Source organism: Meles meles, chromosome 6 (genome assembly GCF_922984935.1).
Source record: "Meles meles chromosome 6, mMelMel3.1 paternal haplotype, whole genome shotgun sequence".
In the NCBI taxonomy this organism is placed as follows: domain Eukaryota; kingdom Metazoa; phylum Chordata; class Mammalia; order Carnivora; family Mustelidae; genus Meles; species Meles meles.
This window is the reverse complement of record NC_060071.1, coordinates 101356733-101372370: the sequence shown is the minus strand read 5'-3', so window position 1 is coordinate 101372370 and position 15638 is coordinate 101356733.

Below are 15638 nucleotides of genomic sequence, written 5' to 3'. Positions count from 1 at the left end.
AGCTTTATTGGAGTATAACCGACATGCACAGTTGTCTATAAAGTGCACAGCATGATTTGATATATGTACCCTCTGTGAAATGATTACCACCATCATGTTAATTAACATATCCATCACCTCATATAATTATTAACTCTGTGTGTGTGTGTGTGTGTGTGTGTGTGTGTGTGTGTGGTGAGAATGCTTAAGGCTTACCGTCTGAGTAAATTTGAAATATACAATGCAGTATAATAAACTACATTATATATAATATTATATAAACTGCATTAGATCCTCAAAAGTTATTCACCTTAAAACTGAAAGCTTGAGTTATAGCCTTTTATAATAAATGAGTCATCTAGTAAGTAAAATGTTTTCCTGAATTCTGTGAAATGCTTTAGCAAATTAAGCAATTCAAGGAGGGCACTGTGGGACTCTTTGATTTATGTCTCACTGGTCTTGGAATTGATGTCTGAAGTGGATGTGGTAGGAGGCAGTCTTTAGGAATGACCCATTCACCTGTGTGATCTGATGCTATCTCCAGGTACTTCCTGTCCGAATGGAGTTCAACTGTAGAGCACCTTGCAGGTGTCACAGCATGATGTGGTATGGGGAACCCCAAACCTAGTTGGTGACCAGAATGGCAGAAATGAAGCGGTATCACAGTAGTATGGGTAGAAGAGTGACACAGCAGTGTGTGTTTTTCTTTTAGACAAGATCTTTCCTTTTATACGAAATTGTGGACAGACAGGCATGCTGCCCTTCAAGAAAGAGGAAACCAGACACAAGATGTAGCCCACTCAGATGGGGATAAACCTCATTAGGATACTGTTCTCTAAGGGGCCCTAATTATCTGTTTGCTGTAAGAGAAGCTTAATCTTACCTGTAAAGACTAACTGTCCATATATTTATCTCGAACAAGTACTGAAGAGACTCATTCATTTATAAACGGGGAGGTCACTGAGAGTGATTAAATGCACACTGTGAGATAAAATCCTGCATAATTAAATAAGTAATGACAAGTGACGCCAACCATCAAGTTTCAGGGCGGCTGCGACTTTCTTAAAAAACTTTCCCCAACCCCACAAAACAAGTTCAACTTCCCTCCTAGGTGTTAGCATTGTACCCACCCAGAGTAGCACTGGATACCCACACTCATTACGTGGCCATTTGCTGGTCTTTTCCTCTAGATGACAGAAACCATTATGGCATTGTATGCCCAGTACTTAGCATATAACCTAAAGGACAAGAATAAATCAAGTATTTTTTAAATAATTAAGAGACTTTTTAAATTTTTTCTTGTTGGGGAATTGAAAAAAGTGCCTAACTAAAAAATATCTTTACTTTAGACTCATTGATTTCTTCTCTGAAAGTGTGTAAGTGTTCTGCATTGCTTATAGAATAAAGGCCAACCTCTTCACCTTGACAGATAAGATCCTTCTTGAGGGGCGCCTGGGTGGCTCAGTGGGTTAAAGCCTCTGCCTTCGGCTCAGGTCATGATCTCAGGGTTCTGGGATCGAGCCCCGCATCAGGCTCTCCGCTCAGCAGGGAGCCTGCTTCCTCCTCTCTCTCTGCCTGCTTGTGATCTCTCTCTCTCTGTCAAATAAATAAATAAAATCTTTAAAAAAAAAAAAAAGATCCTTCTTGATTGGATGTCGTCTTATTTCCTATCATTCTTTACTGCACATCCAAGAGTCCACCACACCACACTGAATTTACATAAAACTTCTCTACCTTGCCTTTGAAAATGTTACTCCTATATAAGATTCCCTACCTTTAACTTTTTTTTATCAAGTCCCTACCAATTCAAATTCCCTTCCCGGCAAAGGCCTCACCCCAGATAGATTTAGCTTATTTCTCCCATAGAGCTTGTATCTTTGGGAAAAATAGTTATCCAAAAACCTAACCTAGAAGATAATCCAAGAGACTCTGTTTCATAGTCATTGTTCCTCAAACTCCTGTTATTCCCAAGATGGAATGGATGGCTGGCTAGCTAGATGTCCTGCTCCTATTCTTTGGGGTTCTACACCTTTCCCTTATGATTACATTTAGGATACACAATGCCACATAGTATTCTTTCTTTCTTTTAAAATTAAGATTATTTATTTATTTATTTATTTGACAGAGAGAAAGACAGTGAGAGAGGGATTACAAGCAGGGGAGTGGGCAGAGAGAGAAGCAGGCTTCCTGCCAAGCAGGGAGCCTGATGCAGGGCTTGATCTCAGGACCCTGGGTTCATGACCTGAGCTGAAGGCAGATGCTTAGCAACTGAGTCACCCAGGCACCCCCAATGCCACATTGTATTCTTAAGGAAAGAAGAAAAAGAGGAAGGAAAAAAGGAAGGAAGAATGGAAGGTAGGAAGGGGCGGTGGGGGGATGGGCAGAGAGGAGAGGGAAGAATGAGTACCTATTTGGCTTATCTCTGTAGATATATCCAAACATCTTGGGGTGTCTACTTTCCAGAATCTTCTTCAGAATTTTCCATAAGCTAATAGTGACAAAAGGTACTGCTTAGGAATTTGGAGGCAAAGAATGATGGATTTTATCTAGCATACAGTTTTTCATCCTGACAATGACTTGTTCAGCTCAAAATGGATTCAGACAATGAGGAGCTGGAGGCAGACTTATTTTTTTGCAATGGGTGTGAGTATACCTTCATAGGAACATTGCTCAGGGCTTCAGCCAACAAACTTCTTAAAAAAATAAAACATACTTTTGGAGTGAACAAAATTAAAGCTCAGCCTATTTTCTAAGTGTATGTTTCTCTTTATTAGGTCATACCATATGTTAACATCTGATAAGGACATTATTTGTATGTTGATATCTAATTTCACTATTTGCAAAAAAAAAAGTTTTCATGAACTTTTCACATCTTTCTGGAATCCTTGCAGTCACTAAAATATTACTGGAAACACTTTTTTTTTTTTTTTGACACATTCATGCCTCAGTTTCTAAGAATAGGGAAAAAAAGGAGTGGATAAGAATTTACAATAAGACTGGTATTTGAAACAGTTTCAGGCATAAGAAATATTTTTCTAATTCAAAACTACTAAAAGTTCTTCCTTTGCTAATCCACCTTTCCTTTTTTTAAAGATTTTTATTTATTTATTTTACAGACAGATCTCAAGTAGACAGAGACGCAGGCAGAGAGAGACAGAGAGAGAGAGAGGAGAAAGTAGGCTCCCCGCTGAGCAGAGAGCCTGATGTGGGGCTTGATCACAGGACCCTGAGATCATGACCTGAGCCGAAGGCAGAGGCTTTAACCCACTGGGCCACCCAGGAGCCCCAATCCAACTTTTAAAAAAATATAGTCCATGATGTGTTAAACTATGCAGGAATTAGTACTGATTAATTCATTAAGTTTGTCAAAAGAATCTGGTGTTTGTTTGTTTTCCAATCTAAGTTTCATCCAAAGGCGCTCTGGTAATGTTTTTCTTCACCATATATTGAGCTATGTGGAAAGTATTGAAAGAGCTCCTCAGAGGGTCATGCTTTCCATTGGATAAAATTATCTATCTATGTGTTTCCTTTGTAGGAAAACACCATCAGTTTTCAAGTATTGTTATGAATAGAGAGTTATCAACTACCTCCTTCAGAAATGCAAACGCGATATAATTAAAAGGAAGTGAAATTTCTTTCAATGTGAAATACCAAAGTATTGATATTTTCACTACAGTGTTATGCTTAAAGAAACTCAAATATTTGAGAAGGAGGAGGAGGAGGCTTATTTTGCTAATATTTCACATTGCGCTCCTTTGAAGCAGATTATTCAAAATCCTTTGCTGACATCACCTCATTAATTTGTGAGATTATAATTCAGGCACCAGTATTATATATTCTCTGTGTGTGCATTAAACTTAGAGGATCACAGAGTAGTCAATTGACTTACACACTTGCTGAGAGGGAGTCAGTCTTAAAACTGAAAAATATTGATCCATAGAAAAATCAGGATTGGAAAAGAACCTAAAATTCTTCCTCTGATTCTAGCATATTTCTATGTTCATACTCCTTTATAACATCACAGTAAAGATAACCAAATGTAATTATATTTTGTGTCTGTGTATCTCTTATTGAAAGTGACATCCAGTATTTAAATAAATTGAACATTTGGACTGGGAAAAAAAAAAAAACCAGCAAAAAACAGTTCACCCATTTCTCCCATCCCCCACCCCCTGCTTCTGGCAACCAACAGAGGTTCTCTGTACCTATGATCTTGGTTTGTTTTTGTTGTTGTTTTTAGACTCCATATATAAGAGAAATCATGGTATTTGTCTTTTTCTGACTTACTATTTTCTTTCTATTTTTCATCTGTTTTATTCTATCTTTGTAATGGTAACTTAAGTCACTCTCTTACTAAGTCTGTTTAGTTTCCTTGTTAAGAGAACTTTACTATTACCTGTTTGAATATAAGATTTTCCTTTAAGAGAAAATCTTGAGATTTTTCTCTTCTATATTCCTTATCTGTAAAACAAGGACTAAGGTTGGACTAAATAACCTTTAGTTTCTCTTGTTGTTAAATTCTCTGAATTCTATTTCCACTTTGGCCAGAATGGTTAAGTAGGGGGATGGGAAATTGAATTCAAGAAGGGTAAAGAAAGAAACAGCTATTTGATCTGATTCTTAAAGGCTGGACAGATTTTTACCAGGTGAAGTTAGAAATCAAGCCCGTTGTAGGTGGGAAGGACAGCAGAAGCAAATGTCATGGGAATTGAATAGTCGGTTGATTTATAAATAAGAATTATCCCCATTAGAGGGAAACCTTGGAAATCTCGCTCTCTCCCACTCTCAGAAAGTGCACTCCCAAAAAGTGCTCTGGTGTATGTGCTCTACAAACCACACTAAGGGACACTGAGCAGAATGCAGGGTGGGAACCTGAGTAAGTCAGTGCAGATTCAGTACAATAGGGGTGCTCAGTGGCTCACAGCAGCAATAATCTCAACTCCTCTGAGAAACTCCTTTTCTTCCCCCATTCCTTTACCATGATTTAAACATTGGCTTATTATTTCAGTCTTGTTATTCTAAGTGGTTTATTATTCTTGATGAATAGTGAGTTATTCTAATGGTGCTTATTATTCTATTCATTACAACTTGAGGCTGATTAGGAGTGAATACTGCTAAGGAGCTGTTCCAATAGCAAAATTAGATTTCTACATTTTTATGGTGCTTATTTTTCAGGATCAGTAATTGTCTTGGTAGTTCCCATCATCTAACCATCTCTCTCTGCTTTAAACTGCAGAGATGAAGTCCAGTGACTCTAAAACAAAGAAATCTCTTTATGAAGTAAAAAGAATCATATTTTCAAATAACTTTACATTGAACTGGGTGTCTCACTTTCAACAAATGGTCTCACCACCATGCTTCTTTTCTAATCAAGAGGATATGGCAAAGATGATGCATTGATACTGTGATGCTTGCCTTATTATATGTATAGATAAGGGACTATCTTAATAGCACGCACTGAAGAGACTCCAAACTTCAGCTCATGCTCATGGGGTTCCAACTATTTATAGTCTTTCCTTTCTGCTTGTCTGCCCTCTGGACTTTTGGATTGCTTGTCAGTCCCTTAATATATTATACATAATCTGTACATGATGTGTTTACATACACACACACACGGGTATGTCCTACTGTTTCCTTGGCTGAGCTCTAATTAATACCATCTTCATCTCATGTTATTATTATTATAACATTTACATTCTCTTCTACAACAATAACTGACTTTCTAGTTTTCTCTATAAATTTATTCAACAATTTAAAACATTGCTTTTACTTGTTATCTCCTGTGGAATTAAGTGGTTGGACTGTGATTGGACACATAAAATAGAATGTATCATTTGATGTCATTAAGTAGATGCTACTTGGAGACCATTACTACTTGGAGACCATTACTAGAAAGTGCACGAAGGAAATGGTAGGAAGGACACATATAATAATTATATTTTAAATTGTTATTTGAATTTATCCATTGTGTCAAGAAAAACTCCCATGCCACTAATAAGGCCGCATAACTGATTCTTCTGGCTTTTAGGTCATAGGTTATTCATTTTCTCCTAATCATAATGGGGAGATAGTACTTGCTTTGTTTTACCCCTTTTTGTATAGAACCTCCATACTAGTGTCAAATAGCTTCTGATGACACTGTTCCTTCTTTTCCTTTGGATATGCTTACAGAGTCCTTCTTTTTTTTTTTAATATTTTTAAATTTTACTACTGCCTTTTTTTTTTTCAAAGCTTTTCTTTATCTATTTATTTGACAGACAGAGATCACAAGTAGGCAGAGAGGCAGGCAGAGAGGAGGAAGCAGGCTCCCTGCTGAGCAGAGAGCCTGATGCGGGGCTCGATCCCAGGACCCCGGGATCATGACCTGAGCAGAAAGCAGAGGCTTTAACCCACTGAGCCACCCAGGTGCCCCCAGAGTCCTTCTTGATGTGGGAAACAAATGCAGAAGAAAAATTATTCAATTTCCTTACTACCTATAGCCCACTGACAAGTCTTTGAAACAGGCAGAGTGATATTCCACTAGGGACTCAGCTCAGATGTTAATACTTTGCTAAGGGCAAAAGGCAATCCTAGCCTGACCCCCCTCCCCCCCTAGGATCCTCTAAGTTTACTCTAATGTACAAAAATTCCTTTGGAAACTCCCTTTATCTCTAAACACCCCAAGATATGTGTTGGTAATCATCCCCCCAAGCATATGGCCTACTGATATACATCTGAAGGGTCTCATGATTAAGGTTTTATTAGACGGTAATAAATGACCTTTTCCCTGACAATAGCTAGCTTTCTCAAGGTCCTGGAAACTTACTTCCAAAATTTCTTTGAGACTTCTGCTATCCCTAACCCTTCCCAACTTGAAAGTATAGAGTGAGCCACTCCTTGTGATCCAGGCACAGCTTTTCCTGCCCACAGTTCCTGTCCCCATGCTTTAAATAAAATCACCTTTTTGCACCAAAGACTGTTCAAGAATTCTTTCTTGGCCGTCACCTTCGAACCCCAACATCTTTCCTACATCACTTCTCACTTACGAATTTTGGACTTCTTTTACTCTAGCCCGCAGTATGTCTGTCATTGTAGAGTTTCATCTCATTGTTGATCTGAGTCAGTCTTAGATCCCACTCCTTTCCCTTTTCTGGAATTCTTTTCCTTGTTGTTTAACTGAACTATAACTAGCAATTTCCTTTTCCAGAGAATTATGCATACTAGACTTTCTGAACCCCTGTGTGTTTAAGAAATAGGTCTTTATATCTGATAGTCATAACTTTTAACTGGCTGTTTGGCTTTATAATAAGGCTTTATTTTAAAATAATTTTTATTCACAATATTGAAATTTATTTCAAATTCTTTTTCCGAAGTCATATCATTCTTGTACCCGCCCCCCTTTGGAAGACACTTTTGTTTCTCTTTAGAAGTTTTGCATTCACACCAAAAATTTATGAAAGTTCCATTGGCTTCATATCTTCACCAAAACTTAGCACTGCTAAGAAGAATGTTTAATCTTTTTTCCATGGATAGCTAGTCATGTACCATTTTGGCTTATATTTACATTTACCTAATGATTAATGATTTGGAGCATCTTAGGTGTGTTTGCCATGCATATATCGTCTTTGTTGAAATGTCTATGCAGATCTTTTGCCCTTTTAAAAATCAGATTGGTTGCTAGGTTCTTGTTATTCAATTGTAAATATTCTTCCTACATCCTAGATATTGTATTGGTCATTTTCAACTTAACAGATCCATAACTTCACTCTTGATTATCTGCTTTTTTTCTCCACCATCCCTGTTCATCTTCCAGTTATATCCATCTCAGTAAATAATCCAGTTACAACTCCTTAAACATTCCCTACCCTTACTCAACATCTTATTCATCCTCTAATCTCTTCAGGAATTTCTTTTTTTAACATCACTGAAACTAATTTAGTCTAAGCTGAAATTATTTGTCAAGTCTCATACTGTCATTGTCTGCAAACACATCTCTCTTCTTCTAGTCTTCCCTCCCTATAGCAGTATTTTTTTAAGTCACAAAATGTCCTTGCTGTGACCCCCTCAACTCTTTCCATTTAAATTAGACTAAATTTCAAAATAAGTATCATCACCTAAGATAATCACTTCTAGAATTGTATCAATACAGGTGCTGATTCAAACTTTAGGATGCATGAGCAGTACCTGGGAAGCTTGGTACAATAGATTCCTGGTCTCAGCCCTACAGATCCTTATAGGTTTGCAGTGGGGACCAAGAATAAGTTCTCAGAGAATGCCGACGCTGACATCCATGGACATATGCCTATATACATCAAATGTGTCCTTCTAAACTGTCCAGACCCATCTACTTAAGCCATCTGAGCCCTTTTTTCCCATGCATGTAGCAACATAAATTCAATCTCAGGACTTTTTTTTCCTGTCTTCATCCTCTTTCCAATTATTCTCCTCCATATACCCCAAGGTTCCCTCTTTGTCATCATTCAGTTTTTATTCACAGGTCATCTCCCGAATGGCTCATATCCTGGGGTCCATTCCTCAATGTAGTAATCATTATTTAGTCATCCTATACTTATTTTCTTATTAGTAGGCATCACTATTTGAAATTGTCTTATGTTGTCATTTATGTGTTAATTTGTATCTTGACCCAGCCCACCCCCACACTAGGAAGGAATTGTCCTTAGAACAGAGTTTTGCCTTGTTCAATACTTCATCCTGCAAATGCACTTTTGCGTATGCAGATATGTGCTTGTTGAATGAAAAAAATGGGAATCTTTAGAATGCCCAAGGAATAAATGCCAGGAGGCAACTTCAATGAGCTAGGCAGAGATTAGTTCATTTAGGGCTTTGCTAAGACTCATCTAATAAGGTACGATGAGGAGAAATGTCACTTAAGGACATATTTCCATTTCTCCTCCTGGATCTTAGATATCTTTCTCCAAGATATTGTTTGGCATTATTTATCATCTATCGTTTAGCAGATTGCATAAACTTGATATGCACTAGTATTTGGAAAAGATCCAGAAACATGTTAGTGAAGAAAAGAGGGTAGAGAAATACCTTTCAGTATTTCCCACAGTGATTACAAGAGACGTGTGTGTGTGTGTGTGTGTGTGTGTGTGTGAGTGAGAGATAGCTTCAGTTGTAAATACATGAGAGTGAGTTATGCTATTTCCAACCATAAACCACTCAATCTATGCTTCTCTATTACTAAGTATTAGATTTGGGCTTACAATGTGTACCCTCAACTTTTCTGAAAGCCTCATAATTTTGGATTGAGGTAGCACCGTGAAGCAAAACGGGAGATCATACTGTCATTAAAACCCTAGTAAAATAGTCAAAGGAATCCTACACATCGAGTCTTATTGATAGTATGTGGCTATAGATTTTCCCTCTATTAACATTAGCTGTTTAAAATACCATTTTAGGAAATTTTAATTATTAAGAAGTTTTCAGACCTAACATTTGGAACTTTAGGTAAGTTGTAGTTTGTTTTTTTTTTAAGCAAACATACAATAGGAGTTTAATTACTTTAAATCAAGTTCAGAATGTGAGGCTAGAAAATTTAACTGGGTAACATTTATGTTGGAATTTTGCATTAATTTGACATAATGATTTCTGACCCGTGTTCTATAGTCTCAAATGTTAATTAAAAATCAGTTGTATTCATAACTGAATGACTGATATGTTTTCAGAGTTCACCAAATACAGGCTGTCAGTGACTATATACAGTAACTGGGCTACTATTTAAGAGAAAGACGTATGTATTAGTCCAAAGATAAACCCAAACTGCTATGGAAATGTTTTTTCTTTGTTAAAAGAAGCATCCAACCATAACTTCCCTACTCTTATGAAATGAAGCAAAGAAGAACCAGGTAAATCTACAATTCTGTGTCTCAGAAATAATTTAAAGCAGTTTATATAGTTAAAACTCAAGTCTTAAGAATAGCATCACTACTGCTCTCTCATGTTAGTCATCTGAAAATATGATATTTATAATTTCTCTCTCCCACTCTCTAATACTTAATAGATTATTAAAAATATCTAATCTGATCCTCTACTAGCAAACCTCAGTAAGATTCTGTTTTAAAAAATGGGACATATAGGAGAAAAGACACCATTAGTTCTCTAAAATTAAACTTTATAGAAATTATTTCCAGTTGCATTCTCTGATTTCAACCAGTCAAATTCTGCAGTTCAATAAGCATCGTATATGTTGATGTTCGACTTCAATCTTATAAGGGATGAAAATATTTCTACTCTTAGTTCTAATTATTAAATCCAAGCTTTAAAAATGCCAGTTTTCTGTGATCTCTCGAGTGACTAAATCATGAATTGCATACTAAGTATATTAAAACTTTCAAAATGCAATGAACAGAAAGCTTTGATGTCTCTGGCCTCTTAGGAAGCATTACAGTCCTCTTATGTCATTGTTAGGAGACTACGGTGCCCATACTTCTCTATGCAACATTTATGGAAGTTTTATTTCTCCCCCATAGACTTTCAGATCACACTGGAGAGCTCATCACATAGAATTATTCAACCACTCCTGTCTTGCAAACATGAAAATACATCTGCACGATTTTTCACTACTAGAAGCACACACTAGTTTTAAAATCTGTCTCCTCTATTCCACAATCCAAACTTTATTTCTATGGAAACAGGATTTTATAGCCTGCAGGAACTGTTATCCTGGCCTCTAATGCTAGTGGCTGGTAGCTGGCTTCCATTTCTTTTCCCAGTGAAAATAGATGTCAAAACGGTTAGGACCAAGGAAAGGTTTTGTAATGCTTCTTAGAAAAATTTATCTTATTTCAGCTGATCCAATTTCTTAAGGACAAGATGCTAAAGGCAGCTAGATATTGAGAATGAAACTATCAGCTCATTTTAACTCCAAGGTGTCAAGCCAGTTCTATGAGTAAGTTGTTCTATAAAGTGAAAGAGCATTTGGTTTTTGGCTTCTAGAAATATTAAGGTATTATACATTAAAAAAGCTAGGATTTAAAACTGAACTTTTTATATTTTTAAAATACTCTTCTAAATCTACATTTTGAAGTTCTTACAATAGAAAAAAAAAGTGCTTACAATAGAAAAACACATAGTATCATTTTTTCCCATTTTATTTTATTTCTTTTCAGTGTTCTAAAATTAAGATGGGATTGGGAGGGAGACAAACCATAAATGACTCTTAATCTCACAAAACAAACTGGGGGTTGCTGGGGGAAGGTGGGATTGGGAGAGGGGGAGCGGGCTATGGACATTGGGGAGGCGAGGCGAACCATAAGAGACTATGGACTCTGAAAAACAACCTGAGGGTTTTGAAGGGTCAGGGGTGGGAGGTTGGGGCAACCTGAGGGTTTTGAAGGGTCAGGGGTGGGAGGTTGGGGGAACAGGTGGTGGGTAATGGGGAGGGCACGTTTTGCATGGAGCACTGGGTGTTGTGCAAAAAGAATGAATACTCTTACGCTGAAAAAATAAATAAAATGGAAAAAAAAAAGAAATTAAAAATAGAGCTACCTTATGACCCTGCAATTGCACTACTGGGTATTTACCCCAAAGATACAGATGTAGTGAAAAGAAGGGCCACCTCTACCCCAATGTTCATAGCAGCAATGGCCATAGTTGCCAAACTGTAGAAAGAACCAAGATGCCCTTCAACAGACAAATGGATAAAGAAGATGTGGTCCATATATACTATGGAATATTATGCCTCCATCAGAAAGGATGAATACCCAACTTTTGTATCAACATGGATGGGACTGGAAGAGATTATGCTGAGTGAAATAAGTCAAGCAAAGAGAGTCAATTATCATATGGTTTCACTTACTTGTGGAGCACAAGGAATAATGCCAGGACATGGGGAGATGGAGAGAAGTGAGTTGGGGGAAACTGGAGGGGGAGACAAACCATGAGAGATGGTGGACTCTGAGAAACAAACAGGGTTTTGTAGGGGAGAGGGGTGAGTTGTTGGGTGAGCCTAGTGGTGGGTATTATGCAGGGCACATATTACATAGTATATTTTAATTCTTTAATCATAAAATTATACAAGTAGCTTGTTTAAAATAATGATGTGAGCTCACATAAAGTAAATCAAGGATAATTTGATCACTGTTCCTATAGGTTAGTCCCTGGAGGCCAGTATTTATCCTTTCTCTGGTGTGTGTTGAGGTTGTTTTTTTTTTCCTCCTGTTTGTTTGTTTTTAGAAATACTCTCTCATGACCTTAGTTATTGGTATTAAGACATCAGATTGTCAGATTGAATATCCTCATAACCCCTAAGACAGGGTTAGAAAAAAATAAAAATATCAGTAATGTGTAACTATAAAATATCAAATTTAAAAAATGCATGGCATTAATAGAATTAAAATGTCTGTTCCACTGCTATCTTCTTAGAAAGGAGTTCCATGATCACCCTATCTTAACTAGCAGCTGCCTAACCATTGCCCTCATTCTGCTTTCCCCTATTTTGCTTCTTCCTTCCTATTGGTGTGTGTGTGTGTGTGTGTGTAGATGCATATATAATATATATGCATCTACACACATATACATATAAAATATATAAATATATATACTTTTTAAAAATTAATTTTGCTTTTTAAGTTATTTCTATGGAAACAATAAAAAGGGGACTGTGTTAGAATGTTAGACAAAAGAGGCTTGAGTGGCATGACAAAAATATGTGATATGTGGTTAATTAATTATTGGTTTAAACAAACTATTAAGTCAAAACTTTTCAAGAAATAGAAACCATTACTTGAAAAATAAGCAGGTTACAAAACAGCATATATGATACGATCTCATTTTGGTTAAAAAAAAAGGAAGAAAAATCAATGCCAGTGAATAGTAAAAGAGGAATGATCTACAATAAGGTATTCAGACTGGTAATCATCTCTGCATAATATTAATATATTTTTCTTTTTTATGTATTTCCTTTCTACCATACATACACTTATATAACAGACACTTATTTTTAGTTTAAAATGGGAATCAAGAAAGGGAGAGCGCTGTCGAATCTTCCTGATATTGAGTACATGAGTTTTTAACATTCTACTTTGTAATGTATTTGAAATACCTCATAATATAAAATAAAATAAATGTTAAAATAAGATATCTTTTTTATAACATAGTAGCTTGACAGAAATTTGAGCACAATTAAGTGATAAAATTTCTAGTCTAAAAAATAAGTCTTTCTGAAAACATGAAGTTTAGCAAAAGTTATGACCACCCCAATGACGTCACACTATCCCACACATTTCTTTAGGACTAAGTTCTAATCTCTGTTCTTCTTCTTACGATCCTACACTCCTTTAATTTTTCTTTCAAGGTAGCTTGGCCCTTGAATTCTCCCCAATGACTTCCTCATAAAAAACAAAACCCCAAACATCAAAAATATCAGATCTATATTAAGGTGTTAAGCATTTTCTTTTACTAGGGAAAGCAACTTTGAGGTTTTTCTAAAGCATTGTACTCCTCAGAAGAATTTTGAATTAATTCATCATGTTCCAAAAGCATCTGTGGGGATTTTCATACTATGGATTAAATTTTTTTTGGAAATGAATAGTTTTACAGTGTTAAGTGTCTTCCCATACAGGAGTGTTTTGTGTTCCCCAATCATTTAGGCCTTACCCTATGTTCTCAAAAAAAAAAAAAAATATATATATATATACACACACACATATATGATATTCTTTATTTGAATATTGCACATTTCTGTTTATTTTCAGTTACTAAGCATTAAACATGAAATAAACTTTTGTAGCACTTGTTAAATTAATTTCTGCTAATATGATACACACACACACACACACACACACACACACACACACACACACACACATACCTATTTGTTTAACTTACCTGAGGATCCTGGTTTCAGGCCAAAAATCTTATGTGTGATCATTCAGGCCTGGTGACAGGCAGTTATAAGATTTGTCTGGCAGGTGTCATGAAGGATAGCTGCTCTCCCCACACCAGACTTGGGTCACAGCTTGTAAATTACAGTTTTCTGGACAGAGTTCAGTCAAGGACTCAGTCTCTGACTGTCCAACCATGTTCACGCACACAGCTGCATTCCCAGCCTAAGCACTCAGAGTTGTCCTTATCAGAACCTTAGTTGAGGTACATTCCAGTTGCCCCGCCAAGTCCTCTCTACTGGGGCCCTCAGCCTAGGGGCTCTTTTCCATTTTGACTCAAAAATACCCTTTCAACATTTAGCCCTTTACTCTCTCCCCTCTTCCTTGGTCCACAAGGCTAAGAGGCAGGGGTCTTTTGTTCAGGTTCTTTTGTAGCAAGGCAATTCCCCTGAGTTGTATCCATCTGATCTTCACACGGTGTCATTTTGCAGCAGAAAATGGAACTCTGGGGAGCTGGCTCCTCATTTTGCCTATTGTTCGCACTGTTGCACTGAGTAAAGCCTTGATTGTTACTTTCAGTTTAACTCACTTTCCTAATTCACCATCTCAATGCCTGATTGCTCTACAGTATCCAGCAACTTGATTGAACTTGTCTTTTACTTCTAATATTTTAATAGTGCTTAAGTTTGTCTTCTTGGTAGAAAGACATTTCTATCACCCAGAGATAATTATAATATTGCCTCTTCCTTTCTAATATGTATGCCTCATTTCTTTTTTCCTGTATATCTACATGCTTTCACACTTTTTGTACAATGATAAATAATAGCATGGTGCTAGATATTCCTACATGTCATGACTTTGAAGGAAATACTAGAGTTTGTTCCCTCCTAATATTTCATTTCTATTCCTGCTAGATACAATTTTTAAAAGATTATATGTCTTGCACATATCAATCTCCTACCCTACTTGTAGTTTGTAAAGAACTTTTACATATATCAACTCATATTCATGTGTAATGTTCTATTTATCAAAATTCTGTCAAGTGATAAATCACAAATTTACATTAAATTTTTAAGTTCAATAAAGCTATTAATCACTATCTATTAAAAATGGTTGTAACAGTATGAGTTGAAATCAAGAGGAAGGTAAATACTCTAATAATATTAATACTACATAATGCTAGCATATATAATATATACATGTGTTGAGGTACACATACCTTTTACTTACACTATGTATTTTTATTAAAAATGAATAAAATTATTGAAATTGAGAGCTAAATCCTATTTTTATTAGACTTATATAAAACATAGTTTAAGAATCTTGTATTATTTTAAACTCATTAGAATAAGATTTAAACCTTCTTAAAAATAAAAGGATAGAGAAGAAAAAATGAGTTTAATATGGAACTTAAATATATATTTGTTTTGCAGAGTATTGGTCTTTTAATTAAGGCTTTTGTTTTCATTACCACTCTCAGATTTAAACCAACTCCACAAATCATTTCCCAGAAGAAAACTTTTCAGAAAACTAGCGTTGATACACTATAAGACATACTGAAAGAAGCTCATTTAGTAAGAGATTCTCAGAATTGGAAGCAACCTCAAAAAGTCAAATGATTCTTTCCATTCTACAACACATTCATGATTCATTCTATGCCATTAATGTCAATAATCATTCAGTATCTACTTGAATGCCCCTCCTGATAAAATACTATCTACTAAGGTATTTAAACTCTTTTTGGATCTTGTGAACAATTTATTCATCTTCTAACAACAAACAATTCCTTATAATTTTATCAATTATGGATTTAAAAGAGTCAATGTACAT